Source organism: Apus apus, chromosome 1 (genome assembly GCF_020740795.1).
Source record: "Apus apus isolate bApuApu2 chromosome 1, bApuApu2.pri.cur, whole genome shotgun sequence".
Classification (NCBI taxonomy): domain Eukaryota; kingdom Metazoa; phylum Chordata; class Aves; order Apodiformes; family Apodidae; genus Apus; species Apus apus.
This window is the reverse complement of record NC_067282.1, coordinates 204,090,667-204,104,152: the sequence shown is the minus strand read 5'-3', so window position 1 is coordinate 204,104,152 and position 13,486 is coordinate 204,090,667. Positions and strand designations below refer to the sequence as shown.

Here is a 13,486-nt window from a genome sequence, read left to right as displayed (position 1 = left end):
ATTTAAGCAGCTGAAGTGTTGAAGCAGAGTGTGAGTTACAGCCGTGCCAGTTTTACTGGGTTTAAGTTCCTTGGAGAAGAGGCAGAAGCAGAAATGGGAGGGAAGAAGCTAGAGGAGCCAACCGTGTTGGTTTGCCTGAGTAAATACAGACCCTGGTTTCACTGTCCTTGTCTCCAGTGTTCTTCTTGACACTTTTTTCTCTTATCCAGGCTGGAAAATTGTGCTCTTTGCTGCATGGATTTCTCTGTCTTAAGAACAATAAGGCTAATGGTAGGAATTTTGCGGGCCAGAGCAACTCTGCATGCTTTTTTTCTGCACACGGAGTTTGAACCAGTTGGGCATTTTGGTTTCTGTCTCAGCAGTATTTAAATTTACTTGTTAGCTCTATTTTCCCTGCTGATGAGACATTTTGTTTTGGTTTATACCCTGAGTTTCATTTAACATTGGTTCTTTACTCTGTTTAGTTGTTACCAAGACACAAACGAGGCAATTCTGCAAGGAGACTTCTTGAACCTTTTTGTATAGGTTTGTGTAATCCCCTTATCAGTTGTCATCTTGATTGCAAAAAAAAAAAAGGTTGGTGAGGTTTATGTAGGGCTTTTTTTCTTTCTTGATTATGTAAATACAGCATCAGAGCAGCTGATTGCAAGGGGCTCAGATTTTGGTTTCAGTGTGTTGGGTTTTTTTTGTCATGTGCCACCCAGAAATAAAGTAGTTCTCTTCAGGCACTTTGCAACATATGGGTGGTCCAGAAAGGATGGGGAGCTTCCTCCTAATCTCTTGTAATTCATGTGTGACTGACTTGAATTTTTTTGATTGTTGTGAGATTGATGAGGTTCCCAGGCCTCGGAGGAATCCCGGGTCCCAGCCACCTTGTAGGTATCGGTGTGGGTGTTTTCAGAGTTAATGCAAACATCTGAACTTTTTTGGATTTTACTAAGGGATTGGCTTCACTGATAACGTCTGGCAAAGAGTTCTGCAGGTTAATTATGCATTTAATTGGTTTCAAATTTGTTGCTTTTCAATTTCACTGTTCACTGGATCTCTCTTTGCGCTTGTATTATGTGAAGAAGTAAATAAGAGAGCCTGACTCACCTTCTCTGAACATTCAATTATTTTGTAGACCTCTGTCATGTACCCTTCTACTTACATGAAGCACTTTGGATGGTTTTGGTCTTTTTGTGTTTCCAGTTTCTTGCTTCTCTGAAACTGCTGGCTGTGGTGACCAGAGCTCTGGGAGAGTCTGGGGGTTTCTTTAATCTATGTCAAATAATGTGATCTCGACAGGGTGTTATTTTCTCTTTCCCCTTTTCTTCATGAATCTTTGTTTTTATTCAGCTATTGTTACTCATGGGACAAGTTGTTGCCTGGCCTGTAGGAATATGAAGTCTTTCTCTGGGGCTTTACTGTCAGAATAAAAGTACTTCATGTGGCTGGTGCAGGGTTTTGCTTCCAAGTAGTGTCTTCTTGCATTCATCCACACTGGATCCTACTTCTCTTCAGCCTGCCTGATCCTTGTACCTGAAATAACTTCTTGTGATTTTCTACATGTTCTTGATGAATTAAGATGATCTCTGCTTGTGACATCTCAACATATACCTTCTTTAGGTGGCTGATGGCATCCTAATTGTAAACTGCCTGAAACATGGGACATTGACCATATATTCATCTCTGCTATGCTCTTTTGGGCCATTTCTAGCTGGTAATTTTTCTTTACACCTTTGAGCATTTAATTGGATTTTGTGATTATTTACCTTGCATTTTTTCTTCATGTAATATATGGAATTATTTTTTAGTCTCATTAGTCAACTGTTTTATCCTTTCTTAGTGAGAGAAAAAATGCAGAACCATGTTTTTGTAGCAAGCACTCCCTGCCTGGATGTGTTAATCACCTAAATGTTGTGTCAACAATTATACATGACAAGGATTGCAGAGTAAGGAATAGAAATGTTAGCATCAAATCCTCTGTTAAATATGTTTCCTGCCTCCAATTAGTAACTGATATTTATAGGTTTGGATTTTTCAGTTGCTCAGTCCCAAATTACTAGCACATTCAGATGTATACCATCTGAACTGGGTAAAGCTTCTAAATAATCTTTTAAATTATTTTCATTTATTTTCCAGCATAGTCTACAAAAATCAAGTGTCTGTATCTCTTATTGCCTGGTGTTAAGTCTGCTTTTTCCATCAATTTTACAGATTTTTATATATTTTCTTTCTTACAATTGCTTGGAATGTTATGTATTTGTGTTAGAATAATACAAACACCAGCAGAGCTTGAAGCATAATTATGTTAAACATTGCACAGATGTGTCACGAGTTCCAGGCTCTGCCCTAGAGACTCTGCAATCAAATGAGTGGAGAAATAAAAGTGCAATGAGTGGAAGTTGGACACAGAAATTCAATGGCACATGTTACAGGATGACACAAAAGGAAGATGCTCACCAATAATCAATACCTGAATCAATCCCTGCTCCTTTCAGAGACATTCTGCTCAAGGCAGTAATTCTCTTGTGGGTTTGTTTCAGAATAAGTTGCTAAAACTTTAAAGGAAATTCTGAAGACCAGCATTGTAATTTCCTAATTAAAATACAAAGAGCATTAACTCTTGCCGTGTCCCCACGTGTTTTCAGGTTCTTCAAGGCTTTGCTTTCTAGCTTTGCTGGATATTAGATTGTATTGAATAATTTCATCAGGTCTAGTAACTTATCACATTGGATTTTCACACTTAGTTCAGTTCTTTAGGGATACAATGAAAAGAATTATGTCATTCTCCTATTATTTGCTTGAATTAGCTTTTCAAAGTGTTGCAAAGAACAAAACAGAAGAGCTAAAAAAGCAAGGACTCATTCAGTGGGAGAACTTTGGTGTAGCCTTGTTATGTATGCCACACCAATTAGCTAGAAATAGTTTCTTTACTATGTCCATTTCTCTGCCAATTAGATTAGGTTATGGTTGGTGGATTTAGGTTGTGGTTGGACTTGATCTTCAAGGTCTTTTCTAACCAGGATGATTATGTGGTGATTCTGTGAAAAAAATCTGTTGTCAAAACTGTAGTGTTCCCAAAAGTGACAAGAGCAAATTATGCTCTTTATGATTTTGAGGTTAAATACCTAAATATTTTGCTCTTAATTCATATGCTCTATTTAGAACATCAGTTTGTTGCTGAGTTACAACTTCTATCCTAAATGATCCAGCATACACATTTTTTATCAAGCTCATTAGGTAGGAAAAAGGCTGCTTTGGGATAATGGTAAACGATGTGGCTGTGTTATATGAAAGACTGTTGATGAGTTGGGATGGTCTGTGTGTTAGTAAAGAGAAGAGATCAATTTAACAAGATCTAATAAAAAAACCCAAACAACTGGATAGTCCATTGTCTTGAAGTTATTAGACATTAGGAAGAAATTCTTCCTTGTGAGGGTGGAGAGTCACTGGAACAGGTTGCCCAAAGAGGTTGTGGCTGCTCTATCCCTCTAAGTGTTCAAGGCAAGGTTGGATGGGGCTTGGAGCAACCTGATCTAGTGGGGGTTGTCCCTGCCCATGCAGAGGGATAGAAACTGAATGATCTTTAAGGTCCATTTCAACCTAAACCAGTTTGTGATTCTGTGATATTTTAAAGTACTGTCCTCTTGAATATCCAGAAATGGAGGTACTGCTTATGTTTGTCTTTCAATTTGAGAAACACTTGATGTAGTTACAAGTGATTCACTTTTGTGTCTTAAGCAGAAATCAATAACTTGAATAGCTGAGAAGAAATAAATGTACTCTTACTTGGTATGTAAAAGTGGATTTATGTACTTGGGTAACATCATTTTTTGTCTTCAGTGGAAATTGGTTTCCAGGAAAACAGATTGAGCAGCTGGTTTCAACAACACAGCTTCTGTTGGGTAAAATTTGTTTCAACTCATGAGTAGTTCTGGTCATTAGCTACGAGGAGTAGGGTATTTGTAGATGGAAAATAACACTGGAGAATGTGCAGTCCCTGGCACTATGAGACCTCTCAAACAGAGGACAGAGCAAGTCTTCTGTGGGATTTCAGATGAGATTGACTTTGAAGTGGGCTTCAATGAGATGTGGAGTTTTCATTGCTTCTCTTAGTGCAGCATCTAAGAATTATTTTGCTGTTTACCTTCAGTCTACTGCATCTGCAGCTTACAAGGCTAAAGAAGTGAGTTGTGGTGCTGAAAAATAGAAATTCCAAGTGTTGACAGAAGATGCTGGATTCCTGAAGCAAGAATAGAAGTTACTAGATGGAATGCTTGGAAGGTTTCATATTTTCTCTAGTCAGAATATTTAGATATTAGGCAACTGAAGTGCAAGTTTCTTCTTGCTGACTTGTTTTTAAGCTTCAGTGATGAGCTGGAACAGACAATACCTTCTGGAAGTGTGGTGATTCCTTACGGTTTCATTTGTTTTACATGATGTATTGTTTTAAAGGACATCAAATACAGCTCACAGTGCTTACTGATACCTTTATCTCTGTGCTGTTCATTTCATGCAAGAATTTCAGAATACTTCTGTAAGTTATTATATCCATTCTGAACACAGCAGAAAAGGACACAAATATTTTTTACTTACTACAATGGCAGTAGAGCAAAAAAGGTGTAAGTAGAAGTTGTCCTAAATCTGTTTATTGGCCATTGGTTTTCTGGAATTTTACAGGATAATCATAGAATCATAGAATGGCTTGAGTTGGAAGGGGCCTAAAAGATCATCTAGCTCCATCTGCTCCTGCAGGGGCAGGGACACCTCCCACCAGACCAGGTTGCTCAGACCCATCCAACCTGCCCTTCAACACTGCCAGGGATGGGGCAGCCACAGCTTCTCTGGGCAACCTGGGCCAGGCTCTCCCCACCCTCACAGCCCAGAATTTCTTCCTCATGTCCAACCTAAATCTCCCCTCTTCCAGTTTTAATCCGTTACCTGTTGTCCTCTCATTACCATCCCTTGTCCAAAGTCCCACCCCCACCCCTCCGCCCTCTGGTTTCCTGGAGCCCCTTCAGGCACTGGAAGGTGCTCTTAGGTCTCCCTTGAGCCTTCTCTTCTCCAGGCTGAACAGCTTCAACTCTCTCAGCCTGTTCTCACAGGAGAGCTGCTCCAGCCCTCAGATCATCTTTGTGGCCCTTCTCTGGACTTTCTCCATGGGCTATAATTTTCTTGCTCCATTTTTACATAGAGAAATCCACTTTGGCTCATACAGAGCAGTCTGACTGCTTCTTTAAGATTAGTGGAAAACTGTAGGTACTTGACATCTGACTGGAACATCAGAAGCTGTCAGAAATGGTTATAGACATTATTTGAATTGCTACAAATACCTGGCAGCAGTACAGATAGTCTTTAATATGTTTGATCTTTTTGGACTTCATTAGTGAAATGAAAAGCATGTGTACAGTGCCAGAGAGAAGTTGTGCCTTTCTTTTATTCCCCTTGACGTGCATATAAGCAATACAGATTTGTTTAGCAGCTCTTTTCCCTTTGAAAATGGATTGGATGGGAACACGTGGCTTTTCTGCAAGTTGCTAATGAATATAATAGTCATTACTGTATTTTAATTCTGATTTTTCAAGAAAACAAAATGTTCAAAATATGTTGATTTCCAACTGAACAAACCAGAGGGTTCAGTCAGTGAGGAGCAGAGTTTGGTGCTAAGTGCAGCTTTTCTTTGCTACTCACACTGCTCATTTTGTAGTAGCTTGGTACAACTGCATGATCTTTCTGTCCCTTGTTTTGGGGATAGGATCATAAAATAAATTAGGCTGGAAGGAACCCAGAGTCCTCTCAAGTGATTGGTGGCTCAGTATTTATCTGCTGCTGTTGTTTCTTCTTGTTGAGCCCATTCTCTACACACAGAGTCTGGGAGACCTTGCTGATGAGGGAGGCATACATGAGACACTAGTGTCACACTAGACTCAGTGTGATGAGTGGCTTATGTGAGACACTAGAATCCATAATTCTTCTCTCCAACACAGTGTTCACTTGTATTTTTTTTCTTTTCTTGGATTATAATTAGATTTAGTACATGAAGCTTAATGTCACATGCCCTGTGTAGGCTAGATCCTGACTTCTTTGTAAATTCAATTTTTAAATTTTCTCCCTTAGCTTCCTCTCCATGTGATCTTTTTTTATCTGCACTACTCATTTTTTGGTAGGGCTTCATTATTTTTAGAAAATGTGCTGTAGCACGTTTCCTGGTAATTGCAAAAGCTTGTTTTAATTACAGTTGTCAAAGGTTGTGTTCTATGATGTATTATTGTTGCTGCTGTTTCCAATTCATAACTATTCTCTACCTTTACAAGTGGAAATTAACATAGTTTCTTTTAAGTGATGTGTTTGGATCATTTTTCTGTGATGAGAAATGATTTTGTCAATAGCAGTAACTTCAAAAAGAAATTGTTCTGGGGGAAGGGACAAGCATATGTCCCTAAGAAAGTCCCCTTACTTCTGTTGCCCCTTGAGAATGGTGTGTATGTATGTTGAAACAGAAGCTTAAAACTGAGAACTGTTGTCATCCAACATGTATTCAATGTGGAAATTGGGAATAATTTTTAGTGGGACACTTCTATGCAGTGAATAAAGATTCTAGGTTTTCTGCCCATAAAAAATGTACATGAGTCATGAACCTTTTTCATCTTAGATTTTATCAGCAGGCAGATATGAAGTCACGGGGCTGTATGTGATGGGTGGCTGTTGTGGGCAGAGCAGCAGAGTTATTAAGAAGAATTTCTTTACTCAATGAGTGGTCAGGCACTGGAACAGGCTGCCCAGGGAGGTGGTGGAGTCACTATCCCATGAGGTATTAAAGAAATGTGGCACTTCAGGACATGCTGTAGTGGGCATGGTGGGTTTTTTGTGGGTTGTGTGTTGCTGGTTTTGTGAGGTGTGTGGTTGTGGGGCATTGTTGTTGTTTGGGTGGGTTGTGTTGTTCCCTTCCCCCTGCCTCTGGGTAGACAGCTGGACTAGGTGATCTTGGAGGTCTTTTCCCACTGTGACGATTGTGTTGTTCTGTGTGATAGTGGATGTCAAAAGGTGAATAACTGTTTCACAGTGTGACAGTCATAGGCTGTCATACCTGAGTGATGTTAGTGTCAACAAGCTCATCAATTCACACCCTGCTTTAACCTGCACATTTGCTCGTCCAGCAAACCTTAAGTTGCAAAAGAAATGGAAAATCTCCAGCAATGTAATGGTGAAAGATCAGTCTTTGAGATGTTCTGTCTGGCACTGGTTCATCAGATCCATCTTGACCTGCCAGCAGTTTTCCTGTGAGATGGTTGTGCTTCTGGAGCTGCTGAAGGCCAACCCTCTGCTGCCACATTCTTTTGCATGATGTTCAGTTAACCTTTTCTTCAAAGTACACAGGCCTGCCTGAACGCCTCTAGATATTCATGTGACCTTTTCCAGGAGAAAAGCCCTTATTGCTGAAATTAGCATTTAATTGGGCAAATCTCGCAAACCCATCATGACAGGGTGCTCTTCCAGCCCCAGATGAATTGCTGGTCTCACAGTCTTGAACATGGTTTGGGAGACCTGGTCACTTGATTGACCCCTAAACCCATCCTCTGATGTTCTTGTGGTGATGAAGAAATGACACCTAGATAGAGCACTTTCAGATGACTTCTGATGCTTTATCAATTTTGTGTGAAACCAGGCTCTTATTTTGAAGCAGATTATTCTTCTCTGCCAGAAAAAAAATCAAACTGAAGCCATCTCAAGGGTGCTCTTCTGTAAACTTGGTGGATGTTAATGAATTTGGAGCTCAGAGCCTGCGCTGAGGGGCAGCTATAAACCTGGGACTGCTGAGTGCTTCAAGAGATGATCTTGAAATTTGTTTACAGACTTCTCCTAAACTACCAGATAATGGTTTATCCCCTGCAACTCCTTTAAGAACAGTGATTATAGGCTGCATGAATCTCCAACCTTGCTTTAGCCAGCTCACTGGATTCCTTTATGTTTTAAAGACAATTATTAAAGATACACTTCCAGTTGGCTGCTTATTTGCTCTGTTCTGCCTTACAGAGGGCAAAAGTGTGTCTGTATCCAACATGAGAAGGTTTTGGTTTCATCCCAGGACATCCATTTTTATGGACGTCCATTCCAGTTATGAGGTCCCCAACACAAGAAGGACGTGGAGGTCTTGGAGCGGGTCCAGAGGAGGCCACGGAGATGCTGGGAGGGCTGGAGCAGCTCTGCTCTGGAGACGGGCTGAAGGAGTTGGGTTGTTCAGCCTGGAGAAAGGAAAGCTTGAGGGAGACTTTGGAGCGCAGGAAGCCTGGAGGGGAAGTTTTTTACAAGGGCATGGAGTGATAGGATGAGGAGGAATGGCTTTAAACTGAAAGAGGGGAGGAGATGTAGGTTAGACATGAGGTAGAAATTGATTCCTGTGAGGGTGGTGAGGCACTGGCCCAGGTTGCCTGGATAAGTTGTGGCTGCCCCATCCCTGGCAGTGTTGAAGGCCAGGTTGGATGGGGCTTGGAGCAGCCTGATCTAGTGGGAGGTGTCCCTGCCCATGCAGGGGTGTTAGGTATAGATGGTCTTTAAGGTCCCTTCCAAACCATTCTATGAACATGTCTATGTCTAGACTTCACAAGCACTAAGAATCCAGTGACTTCAAAACTAACTGAGCCATTTCAGAGAAACATGATTAGTGATGATCTCGGAATGTTTAGTTTGAGGAAGAGGAGGCTGAGGGGAGACCTCATCAGTCTCTACAACTTTCTGAAAGGTCATTGTAGAGAGGTGGGTGCTGGTCTCTTCTCACAGGTCATTAGTGACAGAACAAGAGGGAAGGGCTTCAAGCTGCACCAGGGCAGGTTGAGACTGGACATTAGGAACAATTTACTCACAGCAAGAGTGGTCAGACACTGGAACAGGCTGCCCAGGGAGGTGGTGGAGTCACCATCCCTGGATGTGTTGAAGGGTGGTTGGGATGTGGTGTTGGTGGGTGTGGTTGAGGGGAGAACTTCTTAGAGCAGGGATGACGGTTGGACTGGGTGATCCCCAGGGGCTTTTCCAACCTGAATAGTTCTGTGATTCTATGATTTAAGGTCCTTTCCAACACAAACCATCCTATGATTTCTTTGGTGCAGAAAACCCATCCCAGTGCTGTGCTGAATCCAGGCACTACATTTGGAAGTGAAACCACTGGCCTTTAAATCTTGGTCCAACTTCCTAGCGATCCTGGAGAACCTGTATTTAATATTAGCAGTCTATTTTTGGATGCTAATTTTGAGCAGTCTTTGGAAGATGGGCTGCCCCTCAAAGGTGACCTTCGGAAGCTGTTTTCCTAAATAACACCCAAGCAAACTCTTTGTTTAGCAGAGTTACTTTGTGAAAAAGCAATGAACCTCTTCCAATATCTCATTTACATCTAAAGTGCAGCTTTCAGCTAATTGAATACATGGCTACTGATAATTATTTTGTCACTGCTAATTGGTATTCACTGGGATCTTATTGCTGCAGCCCTATAAATATACTATTACCTTACAAGTTTTTATTTCTGCAGTGAATTCTTCTCTTTTGAAATATTTATATTGTCTCCTGGATAAATGAATAATTTTTTGTGCTTCTTTTTAACTTTGCTGTGTCTGTTACTGTACAAATGCCAAGAGGTGTTGGCTCTATGGAATAAACTTTCTTTCCAGTTTCCTACTGTCCTACCAAATCTACAGTGTGACAGCTGAAGGATATTTTACTAACAAGGGAATTCTGTGGTAGTTCAGTAAAAACAACATTTAGATTTTTTGAAAAAAGTCCTTTTTTATCATTTTCTCTTTTAGAGATATTCTGAGCAATATAACTTGTGATCTAGAAGCTTTTCATATGTTTTGTTCAGCTTTAGTGTCTTCCATGCTCTATATTTCTCTTTTATGAAAGATTTTTGGATGTCTTATGTCCTACTAAGGTTTTTTGGGGCTATTTTTTCTAGGAATATAATTATTTTTCTAGAAATATTGGTGTTTTTTTTTTTTTTTCCAGGAATGTCTGGTTTGTTTTTTTTTTAGACATGGAGAGCTTATCTTGATCCAGTTAAAATTTATGGAAAGTTTCCAAACACTTTCAGAGCTCATACCTCAGCTTGCTTTGCTTCATCTGTAAAGAGTTTTTTGATTTTAAACAAGTGCCAAATGTCCACATGTGTGGGGTTTCTTCTGTGGATTTTTTGAGTGGGTTTTTGTTTATATATGTACATAATATATATACACACGTATCTATATATAATGTGAAATACTAGATGTGAGTGTGTCCTGGTCAATTTTTGAAGTTAAAAGAAGTAATAGCTACAACAGTATTTGGATATGAAACTGGTTCATGTGGATGGAACCCATGTGATGAAAAGTTTTATGATGAATGGGTCTTAAATCCCTATGCACTGTAACACATGGGATATTTGAAATTGAGATGAAAATAATATCACAGCTGTATATATACACTATAGTTGTAGCTACATAACATGGATAAAATCTAATCTGGCTTTATGAAAAGCTACAACAGCTGTGCAGAAGAGCACCAAGTTTTTCTATGAATTGGAAATGCTGCAGTGGGAAGCAGTGTCCTGCTCTGCATTGTGTTAAAATCAGTGTTTTTAGCATTGTTGTGTGAGAAGAACATCAAGTTCTGGAGCCCTCAGCACAGGAAAGACATGAAGCTGTTGGAGAGCATTCAGATAATGGCCATGAAGGTGATCCAAGGGCTGGAGCAGCTCTGCTCTGGAGACAACCTGGAAGAGCTGGGGTGTTCAGCCTGGAGAAGAGAAGGCTCCAGGGAGACCTTAGAGCACCTTCCAGTGCCTGAAGGTGGGGAGAGGCTTTTCACCAGAGAGGGCAAAGACAGGACAAGGGGTAATGATTTTAAACTGGAAGAGGGGAGATCTAGGTTACACATCAGGATGAAATTCTTCACCGTGAAGGTAGTAAGGTGCTAGAATAGGTTGTGCAGGGAGGCTGTGGAAGCCCCATCACTGGAGATGTTCAAGGGCAGGTTGGATGAGGCTTGTGCAGCCTGATCTGGTGGGAGGTGTCCTTGCTCATAGCAGGGAGGTTGGAACCTGATGATCTTTAAGGTCCCTTCCAACTTTAACCATTCTGTGAGAAAATGGGCAAGGGATTTTTTGGGTTGATCTTTGGGGTTTTGTCATCATAAAATGCTTTGCAGCAGTTGTGAAGGTTGCCTTTTGTTCTTTCACTCATTTTTATCTCAGAGAGGAAGGATCAGGTCAAATGTTTATTTCTTTGGCATAGAGAGGATGGATCACCTGGGCCTGGAGGATAGGATGGGTTTCACCTCCCCCGTTACTGGTGTGCTCTTCACCTGTTGCATTCATACACCCTGAACATTTCTGCCCTTCTGAATGATCAGAAATGGGGCAAGTGGACTCAGCTGTCATGATCCTGCATGGGTTTGATTACTCCTCACTGCCATTGCAAAATCAGATTGGCTGCTTGGTTTCAGGTAATAGAGTCATGGGAAACAACAATTGAAGTTAAGAGATTGAACAAGCTTGAACTTAACAGAGTTCTCATGAGCGTTATGGAACATGAATTCGATCTTTACTTTGTCACTGGTCTCTTCAGCTTCTGTTGCACCAAAGGAATGTTCTAGAGTTTGCAGATATTTCAGGGATCACAAGGTGGTTTATATGTAAAATATTTGTGTATGAGTTAACTGTGGTAATACACTGACTTACTGTACTTAGATATTTGGAAGGGATGGTTTGGGGAGGCACAACCTGCAACCAGTTGTCAGCTGTTGCTGTAACCACAGCAAGAGGCAGATCTGGGAGGTGTTAGAAGGATTATTTAGATAAAGCAAAGCAATGATCAATACCAAGCACAGTAGTTGGGCTGCAGAATATTTAGTGTAATCAGCTTTGGAAAAACCTGTAATTAGTTTTCTGCAGTGAATAAAGGTTGAGTTAAATGATGGTGGACAGGGCTGTAGCAGTTGCTCCACGGCACTACAGTAAAGATGAGGTAGTTGGCACAGGGCAAGGTTTGCTTCATCCAAATAGAATTAAAATCTGTGTGCTTTGTGGGTGAGCAGGGATATTTTTGGAGAAGTTGCACTAAAAAACCCAAACAAACAACAAAAAAAACAAACATCAAAACTTCCAAGCAGTTTTCTGCATTGTTCTAAATGGCAGACACACCTGACGTGCATCCATTTCCCTCCTTTTTTTTCCATTCACCATTATATAATAAATTCAATATGATTGCTTGATTATTATTTTTCTTTTACATGCTTCAGGATTTAGAGAATAAGGTAAGTAGTTAAGTGAGAAGTAGCAAACATCCAAAGTTTTTATTTTAGTCTTTGGCTCTTTGCCAAAAAATAAAGTTAAAAAAATAAATAAAAGTAATAATAAATGAAGCCCAATATGTGGTTTAAGTTTTCTGACATGTGTCTATGAGTGTCACCTGGAGACACGGGAGTTTCCCAGTTAACATTATGATGCTGAAACAGAAACTTTTTAGATTTGGCTTTGAAGCATCAGTACTTGGGTGAAAATCAAAGAATCACAGAATGGTTTGGGTTGGAAGGGACCTTAAAGATCATCTAGTTCCTACCCCCCTGCATGGGCAGGGACACCTCCCACTACACCAGGTTGCTCAAGGCCCCATCCAGCCTGGTCTTGAAGACCTCCAGGGAGGGGGCAGCCACAACCTGGCCAACCTGTTCCAGCATCTTACCACTCTCACAGGAAAGAACTTTTTCCTAATGTCCAACCTGAATCTCTTCTCTTTAAGCTTCAGCCCATTGCCCCTTGTCCTCTCACTACACGTGTGTAAAAAGCCCTACCCCAGCTTTCTTGTAGGCCCCCTTCAGATACTGTAAAGTTGCTATAATAAAATAACCTGTTAGAGGTAAATGATTAATGTTAAATAGGCAATTGTGGGCCCAACCACTGATAGTTAATGATTAATCACTAAAGATATGTTATTATTAAAGCATTATGAGCCTGGAATGAATCTGTGCTGATAATGTAGGTGTTAAATCCTCCATAGCTTGTTAAAAATCACTTGTCTAGTATTTCCTCTGGAGGACTTGTAGCTTAGTATGTATCCTTTGTGCATGTGTACTTTTAAAATGTATTTGATGATTCTTAATGAGTCTCCTTAATGCTGCATATTGGTATGTAGTGCAGATGAGAAGCCAAAAAAATGTCAGCTTGCTCAGTAGAGCTGGAAGTAGTGCCTCTTAAATGAATCCTCAAGTCATACTAGTATTCAAAAGAGAGATGATCAAAATTATTCTTTATAATGTTAAGTTACTGGGCATGGCAGTGATCCTGTAGTAAAGATTTCAGTTTACTTAGTTGGATAGTTCAGCTGATCTAGGAGTTTCCAGTGGAGTAGCTACTAATTAAAGAGGACAGCAGTTTTAGATGTACTTCTTAGTTCTGCTTTTGAAAATACATGAGCATTTGGTTCTTTCCTAGCATTCATGTGTTTAGAATTAAGCATGTGCTTAAATACATTCCTGAACT

General features: G+C 40.4%; 1 protein-coding gene across 2 annotated transcripts in view; it reads left to right on the top strand.

Moving 5' to 3' along the window:
• Positions 1-13,486, top strand: part of CHCHD3 (coiled-coil-helix-coiled-coil-helix domain containing 3) — a 168,195-nt gene that overhangs the window by 89,614 nt on the left and 65,095 nt on the right. The gene's annotated exons all lie outside the window — the stretch shown is intronic.